The sequence below is a fragment of the Triticum urartu genome, chromosome 1 (assembly GCF_003073215.2).
Source record: "Triticum urartu cultivar G1812 chromosome 1, Tu2.1, whole genome shotgun sequence".
NCBI lineage: Eukaryota > Viridiplantae > Streptophyta > Magnoliopsida > Poales > Poaceae > Triticum > Triticum urartu.
This window is the reverse complement of record NC_053022.1, coordinates 286,322,252-286,338,984: the sequence shown is the minus strand read 5'-3', so window position 1 is coordinate 286,338,984 and position 16,733 is coordinate 286,322,252. Positions and strand designations below refer to the sequence as shown.

Here is a 16,733-nt window from a genome sequence, read left to right as displayed (position 1 = left end):
CCCGTTAATCAATTGACAACTCATGTCTATGGTTAGGAAACATAACCATCTTTGATCAACGAGCTGGTCAAGTAGAGGCATACTAGTGACACTCTGTTTGTCTATGTATTCACACATGTATTATGTTTCCGGTTAATACAATTCTAGCATGAATAATAAACATTTATCATGATATAAGGAAATAAATAATAACTTTATTATTGCCTCTAGGGCATATTTCCTTCAGCGACAACCATAAGGCTCCTGCCAGTTGCCGATAACTTTTACAAAACATGATCATCTCATACAATAATGTATATCACATCATGTCTTGACCATATCACATCACAACATGCCCTGGAAAAACAAGTTAGACGTCCTCTACTTTGTTGTTGAAAGTTTTACGTAGCTGCTACGGGCTTCTAGTAAGAACCGTTCTTACCTACGCATCAAAACCACAACGGTGATTTATCAAGTTTGTCGTTTTAACCTTCAACAAGGACCAGCCGCAGTCAAATTCGATTCAACTAAAGTTGGAGAAACAGACACCCGCCAGCTAACCTTTATGCAAAACTAGTTGCATGTTTGTCAGTGGAACCGGTCTCATGAACGCGGTCATGTAAGGTTGGTCCGGCCGCTTCATTCAACAATACCGCTGAATCAAAATAAGACATTGGTGGTAAGCAGTATGACAATCACCACCCACAAGTCTTTGTGTTCTACTCGTGCATATCATCTACGCATAGACCTGGCTCGGATGCCACTGTTGGGAAACGTAGCATGCAATTTCCAAAATTTTCCTACGCTCAAGCAAGATCTATCTAGGAGATGCATAGCAAGGAGAGGGGGAGAGTGTGTCCACATACCCTTGTAGACCAAAAGTGGAAGCGTTTGACAACGCGGTTGATGTAGTCCAACTTCTTCTCGTTTCGACCGATCAAGTGCCGAACGTACGGCACCTCTGAGTTCTGCACACATTCAGCTCGATGACATCCCTCGAACTCTTGATCCAGCAAAGTGTCGAGGAAGAGTTTCGTCAGCACGACGACATGGTGACGGTGACGGTGAAGTGATCTGCGCAGGGCTTCGCCTAAGCACTACGACAATATGACCGGAGGAGTAAACTGTGGAGGGGGGGGCGTCGCACGCGGCTAACAGTTGTTTCTGTGTGTTCTAGGCGCCCCCCTCCTCACATATATATAGGTTGGAGGGGGAAGAGGCAGCCAGGGGCGCCCAAGTAGGCCATATCCTACTTGGGCTCCCACCCCAATTTGCCCCCCCCCCTTCCATGTTTTCCGAAGAGAGAAGGAAAGAGGAGGAGGGAGAGAAGGAAGGGGGAGGCCGAATCCCTCCCCTCCCCTTCCTTTTTCTCTTTCCCCTTTCCTTCCTCTTCCTATTCGGCCTACATGGGGGCCGCAGTAGCCCATGCTGGCTGCTGTGTTTCCCCTCTTGGCCCAATAGGCCCAAATCTTTGCCGGGGGGGGGGGTGCCCGGAACCCCTTCCGGTGACCCGATATGTACTCGGTACCCCCAGAACACTTCCGGTGTCCGAATATCATCGCCCTATATGAATCTTTACCTATTGACCATTTAGAGACTCGTCGTCATGTCGTTAATCCCATCCGGGACTCCGAACAACATTCGGTCACCAAATCACATAACTCATATAATACAAATCGTCATCGAACGTTAAGCGTGCGGACCCTACGGGTTCGAGAACTATGTAGACATGACCGAGACACATCTCCGGTCAATAACCAATAGCGGAACCTGGATACTCATATTGGTTCCTGCATATTCTACGAAGATCTTTATCGGTCAAACCTTAATGACAACATACGTTATTCCCTTTGTCATCGGTATGTTACTTGCCCGAGATTCGATCGTCGGTATCTCCATAGCTAGTTCAATCTCGTTACCGGCAAGTCTCTTTACTTGTTCCGTAATGCATCATCCCGTAACTAACTCATTAGTCACATTGCTTGCAAGGCTTATTATGATGTGCATTACCAAGAGGGCCCAGAGATACCTCTCTGATACTCGGAGTGACAAATCCTAATCTCGATCTATACCAACCCAACAAACACCTTCGGAGATACCTGTAGAGCATCTTTATAATCACCCAGTTACGTTGTGATGTTTGATAGCACACAAGGTATTCCTCCGGTATCCGAGAGTTGCATAATCTCATAGTCAAAGGAATATGTATAAGTCATGAAGAAAGCAATAGCAATAAAACTTTACGATCATTATGCTAAGCTAACGGATGGGTCTTGTTCATCACATCATTCTCCTAATGATGTGATCCCATTAATCAAATGGCAACACATGTCTATGGTTAGGAAACTTAACCATCTTTGATCAACGAGCTAGTCTAGTAGAGGCTTACTAGGGACACGGTGTTTTGTCTATGTATCCACACATGTATCAAGTTTCCTGCTAATACAATTCTAGCATGAATAATAAACATTTATCATGATATAAGGAAATATAAAATAACAACTTTATTATTGTCTCTAGGGCATATTTTCTTCACTTTGGCGCCAGGAGGGCGCAACGCTTGCGCAGCTCCTACGCGTGGGCCCACGCCAACCGCATCAGTGCCGACACCGGGATGCGGTGCGGATCAAGCTATCGTGCGGGTGGTTGACATTCGCCCGCGATAGCGGCTGGCAGTAGTGCCAGTGCAATATGTATAGCCGGTCCCATGATCGGCGACCACTAGTCGCACGTTGGCCCATCGCGCAGGCTGACCGGGGCGGCGCCGGTGGCGCCGTTGGAGGTGGAGGCGGCGCGCAGGACGAGGTGGTGTCGGAGTCGAGCTTTCCCTTGCTCTTGCAGAAGATACCCATGGCTAGCATTTGCACTGTCGACGGCGAGGGGAGCGAGCGTGGTCAGATGTGAACGGGGAGGGGAAGTGGATGAGGCTCCCCTCCCCTTCGCCCCCCCCCCCAACACACACACTTGCATTTAAATGAGCACTCCAAAGGATTCCAGACGCTGCCATCCGTGCCCGAGTTAGGTGGACGCATTGACTACGGCCGCGTGAGGTAGTTGTGTGGCCGACACGTGGGCCCGTGGCGGATACCAAGTGGACTTGCGACGTGTTCGTCTCGTGTTGGCGTGGACGCAAATCATGGAAAAAATTTAGGCCGCAAATGTGTCTGAAGGACAGCGCGCGAGCAGCTTTTAGGTTTGATTTATCGCGTATGGCTGGTATTTTTATCTGTTTGGACGCAAACAGACACACACAGACAGTTGGATGAGCACGTTGGAGTTGCTCTAATCTATGTCAACATCTGCTTCTTGCAAGAGACTAATTAACGTCAAGAGCTCTTTGCTGCTTGCTCATGTGTTGATGTCTGCTTCAAATTGATGGCTTGGTTCGATTCGAGCAAATGGGTTTAACCCAAAGTTTTAAAATATTTTTTTGCTGATTTCGGCTGGAGAGTTTTGTTTATATAAATTTGGATTGTGTTGGTAAGTATTAGTTTGCATGGTCTACTTTTCCTAGCTGGCTTGCCTGTTTGTTGTTTAATTTTTTTTTATTTGTTCAAAAGTTTTGCCGAACGTTGAATGGCGGATTTAAACATTTTTTTCAAATACTTTTGCTGGAATTTTGGCTTTTTTACTTTGCTTTGTCATATCTTTTAAGATTCTAAGCTCTCTTGAAATGTTGGCTCCTGATCCATTAGGGCATTGAGGAGTTGGTCGGCCCACCTATAAGAGAGTAGATCGCTCATGCGAGATTTTCTTGTGTCCACTTACAGTCGAATATGAGAATTATATATTCATTTCTGTGTTACATATGAGAATACCACAACCACTCACAAAACAATTTAGTTCACCTCGCACATAAAAATTGCCTCTATCGAGCAAGAGCGAAGCCAACAAAAAAGAAAAATATCAGTGTAATTAAAAGTCAGCTTAACTCATGTGAAACACACAACGAAGCCAATAATCATAATATTATATCGGGCAAAAAGGAAGGTTTAATTCATGTCTGAACGACGGCGTGGTAAAGCGTGTGTCACCCTCAGCTCCAATCGCGGCAAGAGCATGAGCTACAGAGTTACAGCTACGAGGAGCGAACGATACAGAAACAGCAATCTCCTTTTGCTTTTCTTTTTGGAAAAACAAAAGTCTCCTTTGCTTCAACGATTGAGCAACCAGCAATCTCTTGGTTTAGGGCCGACATGTCATAGACTCATGGGCCTCCCCTCAACCCTCGTCGCACAGAACGAGATTCCTTCCTCCCCCCGAAGGCCGGCGGCGCCATGGCCGGTGGCAGCCTGGAGACGGCGTGGGAGCTCGCCCAACTTTTCGTCCTCCGCCCCGTCCTGGCCGTCACCTTCGTGCTATCATTCATCCTCCTGAGTACGGCGGCCGTCCCTTCACCTTGGCTCGTTCCCTTTTAATTTCGGCCCGTTCGTCTTGGTCAACTGACGAGCCTCAGGCTGGTATGTGGCGTGGAGGACGGTGCTGGTGCACGTCCCGCTCGTGCAGGAGATCGCCGGGCTGCGCCGGAAGAAGCCCGTCAAGCCCAAGCCCCCCAACCGCGGGCGCATCGCCAGGTTCTACGAGTCGCAAGCCCAGAGGTGAAGGCTCTAACCTCCCCAAGTCTCCTTTTACTTCTGTTCTCATTTGGATGTGCTGCTGTTGGGGTCTGCGGCAATTCACCTTCACCCACTTTTGCTCAATTCTACTCAGTGCTGTCGAATGTAGATTGGGTTGGTGTATTGATGGATAGCTTTATTTTGATGTTCGCAATTGCTCACGAGAATTTGATTATCATTGCAGTTTTCCTTTTATCGAAACTGATCTGTGAAATATTAGTTTAAGCTATCTATTGCCTACCCGTGGCCTTGATGTTTGCTGCATTGGTTGCGTCCTTCTCTGCAACTACACTGCAGTCTTTTAGTTTGATCTTGGTGCAGTGGTAGAACTGTTAAATGCTTTGGAGAATTTGTGAACGGTAGAATGGTGAAACACTCGTATTTAAATTCAAAGGAAACTTGTTGAGTAAATCAGACAACCATATGTTAAGATTAGCCGCTGGCTGTTTCGGAGCTGCATTAGAGGGATTAGAGTACGATTCTAATCACTCCTAAGAAGCAGAACTATTTAACGGCTGGCACTGCAAATACCTGCAGCTGTATTGTTTCAAAACTTTTTATCCCTTCTACAAAATTTGTGGGAAATATGGTTGGAGAGCAATGAGTATTAAGTTTCATGCATCAACCAGTAGAACCAAAAGTCCAAACTGACGCAGAAGGTTGGGCAAGTCAACGTATACTTCAACAGAAGAAAATATCTGTAAAGCCTGTTTTGTTCATAGAGAGTTCAGATTAAAAGTGCCTATGAAATTTTCTATATTTTATCACTATTAATTGAAAATTGAGCATGATAAATGTGATTGTCAATTCGGGCATTTTTATCCGTAAAGAGTAAGTATTTGAAAAGAGGAAAGATATTTGTAAAGTATTATGATGTGTATATTCTAGCATCTGAGTTATGTTTTGTTGTCTCCGTAAGAGTCTTCTTGTTTTACTTTCACGCGTAGACCAACATAAAAAATTACCACGCTTTTCAGTTGTATGTTAATACCGTTCCTTTTTGTCATAAGAGTTGCATACAATTGTTTTGCCAAATGGTGCTGAGTTTCTTGATATTGGGTCGCTAATACGTAGCCAGCTGCTGTGATAACCAGTTTAATATCAAATGTTTGATTAGTTTTGTTGACTGGTTAAGAGCTGATGCGACTTGACAAGGAATTGTTTCATGCTAATTTTTAGAAAATTCAGACAAGAAGCTAACAGGAAGAATGTGGCTTGGTGTGTCACAGAGTGTTACATTCCTTTCTTCATCTAAGTTTAGAGCATATTGGTCTTACATATAAAAGTTACAACCTCTGTTCACAAATGTAAGACATTTTGGCAATTTAAATTAAACTGCCAAAACGTCTTACATTTGTGAACAGAGGGAATACATTAGAAGATAGACATGATTACTACAGGAATGCTATCTGAAGACTCTGGTTATTCAGAGTGTTGCACACTTTCCAGACATACCCCAGCATTTCAAATCATAGTGTGCTCACTTGCAAAAGTAATACTCCTATCTTATATGACATTCTGACGAAGATAGCTGCTTTCTGCATAGACGATATAGCCTAGTTTTACTTTTGCTAAAATGCTAAGATGATGGTTCCACCCCTAAACCATCTGAGATTCTAGAACACACTTGGCTAGTTTGGGATCTGTTTTTTTCTTTTCTTTTTTGTTTTATATGCTAACGTGAACATGGCTGTTTAATATTGGTTAACAGGAACAGTAAATCAGAAGGGATCTCTTAAGGAATAATCTTTGGAACTTTGAAAGAAGCAACCTCAGTCGGCAGAACCCCTCATCTCATTCCAATTCAGAATGTTGTACGTCCAGTGAAATGGCATATTCTCTTCTTTGGGCAGATCTCAACACGTTTAGGTTGCAACCCCAAATACACAATAATGTATGCACTGTATATTAACCAGCCCCTGTGTAAAGTTAAGGATCTTGTCATAAGATTGTAAATACACATGTACTAGCATGAGAACGCTTGTCCTCTGGAATAATCAGTGTACGATTTTCTCCACAAAGTTTTCCTTGTTAAGTTGATATCTAATCATTGACTCATAACGTCACTTCCAAAGACGAAAATTGCTTTTATCTGATAGGATTATGCCCCGCATTGTTTCTGCTGATCATCCATTCGATCGTTGGGTGATTCCCTGGAGGAGAGAAGGTGAGGATCTAACCTAACCTGGCACGAAGGACTCATAAACCATGACCAAACCATTTGCCACTTTTTGTGTGTGTATCGAAGCTGCTTTCTACGATTGTAATCCATATTTAAACAGAACTAGTGACCTGTTCATCCTTAAGCAGCACGAGTACTACAATGGAAGATCGAGTTTATTTCAAAAATATTTTCAGAATCTTTTGACTTTTTATTTAATTACTATTTTTCCATATAGGGTGCAGATACACCCATAGACCAAACGTCCGCCTCTGGTAGAACCTGTCTTCGGTTGTATTTCTTCAGCTCATAGGCATACCCTTTGTCCCTTTCTTTCTACTATCTCTCAGATGCAATTCCAGGATTTTGTAGTACATGTTGTACTATGCATTTGAGCTGAATGAAGTTGGCGCCTTTTGGTGCCTTTCCCTGTTAAAAAAAAGAAGAGTGATGCAAAACGCTTCAGTTCTAAGAAATGAGAGGGTATGAGGTCTGTTAGAAGGGAGAGAGAGGATTGGTGGAATAGTTGTTGTATTGAGTATATGGTCAAATTGGAGTACAAGACAAGTCGGAACATATCCTAGTCTATCTCATATTTCCTAACTAAACATAATACTCAACATCCCCCCGCAGTCACAACGGTAGCGACGCAGACGATGAGACTGAAGAAGAATCCAAAAAGGGAAGCCGACGGACACCCCCCACAGTCGTAACGGTCGATGCATCGCGGAGTCGTGGCTGGAGAGGAAACCAACAAGGTTGCTCAAGCAAGGCGGTAGCTCTTTGTGCCGTTTGTTGAGGTAGCCGAGAGCGTAGGTTGTGTAGTCGTAGTTGAGGTAGCCGTGCGAAGAACGTCGTGGACGGTGTCGAGTCGGGGGTCGCCGGTGTCGAGGTAGTCGCCGTGGAGCCGCGGAAGAAGAGTAGCGGCGGCGGCCTAAGGAGGCGGCGACGGCTAGAGAAGGAGCGCGGCGGCGGTGTCGAAGTAGGCGATAATGAACCCGTCAACGTGACGAAGACCGACGCGGACGGTGACGTTCCCGCGCCAAGGGAGGCGGCGCGGCGCATATCACGCGGAAGTCAACGCATGTGGACGGCGGTGGACCACGGGCCGCAGCGTTACGACCCGAAGGGGCGAGGCAACGGCGGTGGGCAGGTCGGGGCGACAACGGGGAAGACTTTAGGGCGGTTGCAGGGATCGCGTGCCACTCTCGCTACGGCCCGACGGGGCGACGCAGCGGCAGCGCGAGGGTCGGTGCAGTTTCGGGATGACCTAGAGCGGACGACCTCGGTGCGACGGTTGACCACGGGACACGGCACTACGGCCCGAAAGGGTGACACAGCGGCAACGCGCAAGGTGGTGCAACCACGGGGACGGACTCAAGGCGACGGCGGAGATCACGTGTTGTGGCACTATGGCCCGAAGGGGAGACGCAGCAGCGGCGCGGATCGGTGTAGGCACGGGGAGAACCACGGGGCGGTGGCGCTGCGGCCCAACGGGGAGACACATCGACAGCCTGTTGCTCGATCGGCGGAGGGGCGCGTTGAACTCGGGGATAGGGCGGTGATGGCCGGCGTAGCTCGACGAGCGGGCCGACGCGCGGACGATGGCCGTGAGGGGCCGCCTATCGCGCGAGGCCGTCGGGTCGGGGCGACGGGCGGGCGGACGTGCGGACGACGGCCGTTAGCGGCCGCCTGTCGCGCCAGGCCGCCGGGTCGATGAAGAGGCCAACCGGTCGCGTCGGTGTCGGAGTAGAGGCGCATGGGCGTCAACGGCGGCAATGGGCAACGCAAACCGATCAAGCATAGATCAGAAAACCAAAAAGAAAAAACGCCGATCAAAACGACCAACGAGAGAGCGAAAAAAACCCGGAGCAAGGGCTCGGGAAAAAACTCTCTAAGGCAGCCGATCAACACGGCCGGCGGACGAACCTAGGTACGGGCGGTGCGGCCCCCGGCGACGGTCATGGAGGCCGACAGCCCCGAAGGCGGCGCTCGGGTTCAGAAGCGGCGGCGGCTAGGGTTTAAAACCCAAAAACCGATACCATGTTAGAAAGGAGAGAGGGTGTTGGAAATATGAGCAATTTACCGAATGATTTTATGAACAGAAATATTAGATAAAGCATGACTAATATAACAGGGTTAAAACTAGTCATGTGATTTGACAGAGAGAAGGTAAATAACATGGACATATATGAACTATAATCAAGCTTATCTAGAGCAGATAGTAGGGCAAGTTTCATATATGAAGTAGAATGTAACACATCTAGGACAGACAGCAGAACCAGGAACTGTGGCAAGACCTCGAGCAGAAAGGAGAGGAGCACATACGGGACAACACCAGCAGCAGCACTGGACTTGGGGTCGGTGTCCTCGCCAGCCATGTCGTCGAGGAGGTTGTCGACGTCGGGGAAGTAGTCGTCGTCGGGGAAGTAGTTGTCGGAGTTCGGGATGTCCGTGATGAAGAAGTCAGTAGTCGCACTGAGCGCTCCCCAAAAACCTTATCACCCTGCTCCCGTACATGACTCAAAACGTGCGGTTCCGGAGGCCTACTGTCCCGACCTGCGGTACACGCTGCAAGCCAAGATGGGGAAGAACGTAGCAGCAACGCAGTGCTCAGGAACTTGTGGCGAGAGAAAGAAAAGGTTCTGGTGCATCTCTCTGAGAGGAGCGACCTCCCTTTTATAGGCACAAGAGAAGAAGGTGAGAGTGCGTCGTTCGTATTCAATCTCCACTACAGCAAAAACGTTTCAGCTTCCGCGTGACCTTTCGTATACCCGTCGTGCATGGCAAAAATTTAGACATCGGCTCGGCTCATTCTCACAACCCGCAGCGTGTCGAGGCGAGGCGAGGCGGATGGCGGAGGAGGAGCGCGCGTGGATGTCCCTCTTGTTCTCATCCTCATACATGTGGAGAAAGAGCCTCCCTTATAAAGAGGTCCAACTCCCTTTAAACTAGCAATGTGAGACTAAACTTTAGTTCCACCTCTTGCCTTGCACGAATGGGCTGCATGGGCCTCTAGGATTTATTAGGAATTTCTGAAACTGCTATTGGGCTAGGCCCAAAATAGACAAAATTTCGGCAATCCCCCACCAGATCCCAGAGGCATACAAAATTTTCCTTTAGTTCCAAAACACTGTTTTATATACTGGTACTGCAGTGGAGACTGTTAAGTTGAACTTCCACCTAGAACTCTATGCTACACTAGTAAGCAATTTGAACAATGGATTGGGCCTTGAACTGTAAGTTTTCTGCGAATCTAGCTTCACATAAAGCCTTGATCAATACGTGGCTACCGTGGATCTTCCCCGCGGGTGGAGCTTATGCGCCATACTCCGAAACCTTTCATGAGTTTACTAGAGAGAACCCTACTTTCATAGATTGTGACGTTTAACAATCAGGCTCATATAGGTGCGTTCTTCAAAAGATGTTCTGCAGGACGACATATCTGCTTCAATGAGCCACTTAGAACACATTAAGATATACATCAACCTGCCATGCATATTAGGAGAGTATTGCATCTTCATGGAGTGGTATTGTTAATAGTAAGGATACTCTCCTCTCAGTTGACCAATAGCTTGTCTTCCACATCTAATTCACGGGATCTCCGATCATATAGACTAGGTTACAACTGTGAACAACTCATATTGTGGGTCTCATACCCATCTCCCTCGATGCATTATCTATCACATCACATGATAGACCCTTAGTGAAAGGATCTGCCAGATTTTTAGACGTTTGGATATAATCCAATGCAATAACTCCGGAGTTTCTCATTTTCCTGACAGACTTTAACCTTCTCTGAACGTGTCTTGATGACTTCATGTTATCCTTTGAGCTGCTCACTTTCGTGATCACAGTTTGATTGTCGCAGTTCATAAGGATACCCGGTACAGGTTTCTCAACAACCGGTAAGTCATTCAAGAGCCGGCGAAGCCAATCTGCTTCGACCGTAGCTGTATCTAGTGTTGTGAGTTCTGCTTCCATTGTTGACCTCGTTAAGATGGTCTGCTTGCAAGACTTCCAAGAAACAGCGCCACCTCCATGAGTGAATACATAACCGCTCGTGGCCTTTATCTCATCAGCATCTAGGATCCAGTTTGAGTCACTATACCCTTCAAGCATCTTTGGGTGCCCGGTATAGTGAATTCCATAATTCGCAGTGCCTTTCAAGTAACGCAAAACTCTCTCTAGAGTTTTCCAATGCACATCTCATGGTTTTGAGACAAACCGACTCAGTTTGCTAACAGCAAAAGAGATGTCAGTTCTTGTAGCACTGGCTAAGTACATAAGCGAGCCAATAATCTGAGAATATTTCAATTGATTTTTAGAAATTCTTCGATTTTTGAAGTAACACACTCGCATCATATAGTGTTGGAGAGGGCTTGCAGTCACTATAGCCAAAGCGACTCAAGATCTTTTCCACATAGTGAGATTGAAGCAATGTAATCCCACCATCACCGTCTCTCAACAACTTGATGTTCAGAATGACATCAGCCACTCCTAAATCCTTCATCTCAAAACAACGAGATAGGAAATCCTTGACCTCCTTAATAACATTCAGGTTTGTTTCGAAAATCAGTATGTCATCAACATACAAGCAAAGGATAACTCTGTCGCCCCCACCATGGCGATAGTACACACATTTTTCAGCTTCATTTACAACAAAGCCTGCAGCTGTTAAAGTTCTTTCAAACTTCTCATGCCATTGTTTGGGTGCTTGATTGAGTCCATACAAAGACTTTAGCAACTTGCACACTTTTCCTTCCTGATCATCTAGTACAAACCCATCTGTTTGTTCCATATAGATTTCCTCGTCCAACACTCCATTTAGGAAAGCAGTCTTAACATCCATTTGATGAACGAGAAGACCATGTGAGGCAACTAGTGAAAGTAGAACTCGAATAGTGGTCAGTCGAGCCACAGGTGGGTAAGTATCAAAGAAGTCTTCACCTTCCTTTTGGGTATAACCCTTAGCCACAAGCCGAGCCTTGTACTTTTTAATAGTACCATCAGGCCTAAGCTTGTTCTTGAATACTCATTTGCATCCTATAGGTTTGCACCTGTTAGAGTTGTGTCGAATATTATTGTACAAGGTAGGTTACAGTTGGACTTGGTTTTGGACTGTGTGTAGACAAAGTAGAGTTGTGTCCTAATAAGACACTTGTATCCTAGGCCTCTCATATATATCCGGGGTAGACACACGATGTAACATATGCCAACATAATAGCACGGGCACGCGGGGGGAGCCTGCGGCGTGTGCCGGCACCCGGGCGGCCGGGGTGCGGTATTGTAGCAGTGTCATGGGGAGGAGCGCCCGTAGTCATGCCCCGGGGATGTAGTCATGATGATGAACCTCGTTAACAAATCTCGGTGTCGTACTTGTGTGAATGATTGGTCCTCGGATGATCAACGGTATGCCTCAGATTTATTCTAACAAATGGTATCATGAGCTAGGCGTGAGGCGGGTTGATCAAGAGGAGGTGCAGCCGAGAAGATGAGATCGGATTGGTTCGTAGTTTGTCCGGTGATCGGGAGTAAAGACTCGGAAGATCAATGGTGACAGAACTAGCAGCGTATGCGATCAGATTGGAGGTCAACTCAACGGAATTGGTAAAGCAATCGGCGACATGCAGCAGGCGGCAGATCAGATACGTACGACAGTGGGCTGCCTTGGTGCAAGGTTGTAGCATGCAGACCGGAGCGGCAACACAAGGCCAGGCCTACTGGTCGGTGGCGTCGGCAAGATCGATTCCCTCGATCGAAGCGGCGGCGGCTGTAGCGCTAGGTCAGGGGTTTGGCTGGAGGCGTGTGGCCGACCAAAGGCCCAGGCAGGGCCTCGAGGCCCAAGAGCGGGGCTGGGTTTGAGTGCCGGGCAGACCGAACAAAGGCCAGGTACGTGTGGACTGCGGAGTGCACAGGCAGCTGCGTAGGAAAGGTTGCCAGAGGGACGCAAAAAAAGGAAAGGTTGCCAGAGTACATGTGATGCTGAACCGCAAGGCGTGAGATTTGTTTGGAAAAAAAGCTGCGTAGGAAAGGTTGCCAGAGGGACGCAAAAAAAGGAAAGGTTGCCAGAGTACGTGTGATGCTGAACCGCAAGGCGTGAGATTTGTTTGGAAAAAAAGAGCTTCCTGATACGTGGAGAAGCTAATTCATGGGAAGATAAGATGAAGGAATTGTGTAGAGAAGGGATCCAGCGGGGTCATGTCTTGCACGAATATTTTTTCTTTGGGTCCAATATGATGAGGAGCTTCGAGTATCTATGGCGAGGACCGGCACATAAGGCTTGAAGAAGTCTGAAGTGCGTCATGGTAGGGATCATGCATACACAGGGCGTCAAAGCAATGCACGGAGATGTGCGGGCGAACACGACGCAGGGTGGAGTATGTTTGCAGTCGCATAATTGCGGCTGGGTTGGACTGGACTGTCTGACGGATCGACGGGGATGTCAGTCAAGGGCGGTGATTTCGGCGACGACGACATAGGAGCGTGATGCTGATGGTGGCCGACGTCTGGGGCGTGGAAACACGTGGTGCAGCCTGAGGGCTTGTGTGGCTTCAACAAGACTATGACGCAGGGTTGATTCAAGGCAGTGCACACATGAGAGCTTGAAGTCGACGGGGCGTGGTGGTAGCATAGCGCAGCTACATGGAGTCATGTTGAAGGTGGAGCTAGAGTCTGATGAACGACTTCACTCTGTGCTGGTGGAGGGGCTACGGCGTAAATGCATGGAGAGTCGAAGCCTATTTCAGCGAGAAAAGCGAGAGACACGTGGATCGGACTGGGTACCCGTGGTCTGATGGAGACGTGATACTCGGCATCGGTCGGTGATGATCGGTGGTTCTCTGTAGTAGGGGTTGAGTGGTGTGGGTTCGCGACCTTGGAGACTCGACCAGGACAGCAGAGGCTCGACGCGGCTATAGCGGCGAGGCGTGCGGTAAGCACGGGACACAACGACAGGCCAAGGCACTGGTGGTCAGACATGTGGTCAGACAAATTGTGCAGGGGGTGCTGAAGCAGTGTTGTCGAGTACCAGATTCAAGTTGGTGACTGGGTCTATCGGTGCCGGAAGATGGACAGGAGTTGACCATGGAGAATCTGAGAAAGTGGTGGAGAGTTTGAAATTGTCAAAAGTTGAGAGAGTACATGGCTGCATATTCTGTGGTGTTCGATGCACATGGCAAAGTGCGGATGACAAATACAGAAGGAGGCGGAGTGTTATAGATATGGGACACGTGAGAGGCTATCCGGGAAAAAGGTGAGACAACTGTGAATATGACTCAAGGTGACACAGGTCGACGGTGAAATCCCTTCAAATTTCACACAGACGGTCAAGAAAGGGCGGATGTTGAGTTCAGTAACTCTTATATGTGGCGTCTAATATGTGAGTTGTTCAATTTCATGCAGGCAGTGGTCGGTGTGTGATAGCGTTGAATGGATTCTCCGGATGTTGGGAGCACAAAGTAGAGTAAGGAGGAACTTAATTTATTGCTCGAGTGTTGGCTGTGAAGAAGACGAGAAGGGACTACAGTTGCAGGTGGAGTCACATGGAGTCTGGGAGTAGCAGCGGTGCTCATGGTGAAGGAAATATGCCCTAGAGGCAATAATAAAGTTATTATTTATTTCCTTATATCATGATAAATGTTTATTATTCATGCTAGAATTGTATTAACCGGAAACATAATACATGTGTGAATACATAGACAAACAGAGTGTCACTAGTATGCCTCTACTTGACTAGCTCGTTAATCAAAGATGGTTATGTTTCCTAACCATGAACAAAGAGTTGTTATTTGATTAACGAGATCACATCATTAGTTGAATGATCTGATTAACATGACCCATTCCATTAGCTTAGCACCCGATCGTTTAGTATGTTGCTATTGCTTTCTTCATGACTTATACATGTTCCTATGACTATGAGATTATGCAACTCCCGTTTGCCAGAGGAACACTTTGGGTGCTACCAAATGTCACAACGTAACTGGGTGATTATAAAGGAGCATTACAGGTGTCTCCAAAGGTAGATGTTGGGTTGGTGTATTTCAAGATTAGGATTTGTCACTCCGATTGTCGGAGAGGTATCTCTGGGCCCTCTCGGTAATGCACATCACATAAGCCTTGCAAGCATTACAACCAATGAGTTAGTTGCGAGATGATGTATTACGGAATGAGTAAAGAGACTTGCCGGTAACGAGATTGAACTAGGTATTGGTATACCGACGATCGAATCTCGGGCAAGTAACATACCGATGACAAAGGGAACAACGTATGTTGTTATGCGGTCTGACCGATAAAGATCTTCGTAGAATATGTAGGAGCCAATATGGGCATCCAGGTCCCGCTATTGGTTATTGACCGGAGACATGTCTCGGTCATGTCTACATTGTTCTTGAACCCGTAGGGTCCGCACGCTTAAGGTTACGATGACAGTTATATTGTGAGTTTATGCATTTTGATGTACCGAAGGTTGTTTGGAGTCCCGGATATGATCACGGACATGACGAGGAGTCTCGAAATGGTCGAGACATAAAGATTGATATATTGGAAGCCTATGTTTGGATATCGGAAGTGTTCCGGGTGAAATCGGCATTTTACCGGAGTACCGGGAGGTTACCGGAACCCCCCGAGAACCATATGGGCCTTAGTGGGCTTTAGTGGAAAGGAGAGAGGGGCAGCCCAAGGTGGGCTGCACGCCTCCCCCTTCCCCTAGTCCTATTAGGACTAGGAGAGGTGGTCGGCCCCCTATCTCTCTCCCCCCCCCCCCGAGGAATCCTATTCCAACTAGGATTGGGGGGGGGGATCCTACTCCCGGAGGGAGTAGGACTCTCCTGGCGCACCCCTTGTGGCCGGCCAGCCTCCCCCCTTTGGTCCTTTATATACTGAGGTAGAGGCACCCTAGAACACACAAGTTGATCCACGTGATCTATTCCTTAGCCGTGTGCGGTGCCCCCAGCCACCATATTCCTCGATAATACTGTAGCGGAGTTTATGCGAAGCCCTGCTGCTGTAGTGCATCAAGATCGTCACCACGCCGTCGTGCTGACGAAACTCTTCCCCGACACTTTGCTGGATCGGAGTCCGGGGATCGTCATCGAGCTGAACGTGTGCTCGAACTCGGAGGTGCCGTAGTTTCGGTGCTTGATCGGTCGGATCGTGAAGACGTACGACTACTTCCTCTATGTTGTGTTAACGCTTCCGCAGTCGGTCTGCGTGGGTACGTAGACAACACTCTCCCCTCTCGTTGCTATGCATCACATGATCTTGCGTGTGCGTAGGAATTTTTTTGAAATTACTACGAAACCCAACAGTGGCATCCGAGCCTAGGTTATTTATGTTGATGTTATATGCACGAATAGAACACAAGTGAGTTGTGGGCGATATAAGTCATACTGCCTACCAGCATGTCATACTTTGGTTCGGCGGCATTGTTGGACGAGACGACCCGGACCAACATTACGCGTACGCTTACGCGAGACCGGTTCCCCCGACGTGCTTTGCACACAGGTGGCTTGCGGGCGACTGTCTCTCCAACTTTAGTTGAACCAAGTATGGCTACGCCCGGTCCTTGCGAAGGTTAAAACGGAGTCTATTTGACAAACTATCGTTGTGGTTTTGATGCGTAGGTGAGATTGGTTCTTACTTAAGCCCGTAGCAGCCACATAAAACTTGCAACAACAAAGTAGAAGACGTCTAACTTGTTTTTGCAGGGCATGTTGTGATGTGATATGGTCAAGACATGATGCTGAATTTTATTGTATGAGATGATCATGTTTTGTAACCGAGTTATCGGCAACTGGCAGGAGCCTTATGGTTGTCGCTTTATTGTATGCAATGAAATCGCGATGTAATGCTTTACTTTATCACTAAGCGGTAGCGATAGTCGTGGAAGCACAAACTTGGCGAGACGACAACGATGCTACGATGGAGATCAAGGTGTCACGCCGGTGACGATGGTGATCACAACGGTGCTTCAGAGA

General features: G+C 47.5%; 1 pseudogene; it reads left to right on the top strand.

Moving 5' to 3' along the window:
* Positions 1-4,079: 4,079 nt before the first annotated feature.
* Positions 4,080-6,612, top strand: LOC125508058 (annotated as a pseudogene).
* The last annotated feature ends 10,121 nt before the right edge of the window (positions 6,613-16,733 follow it).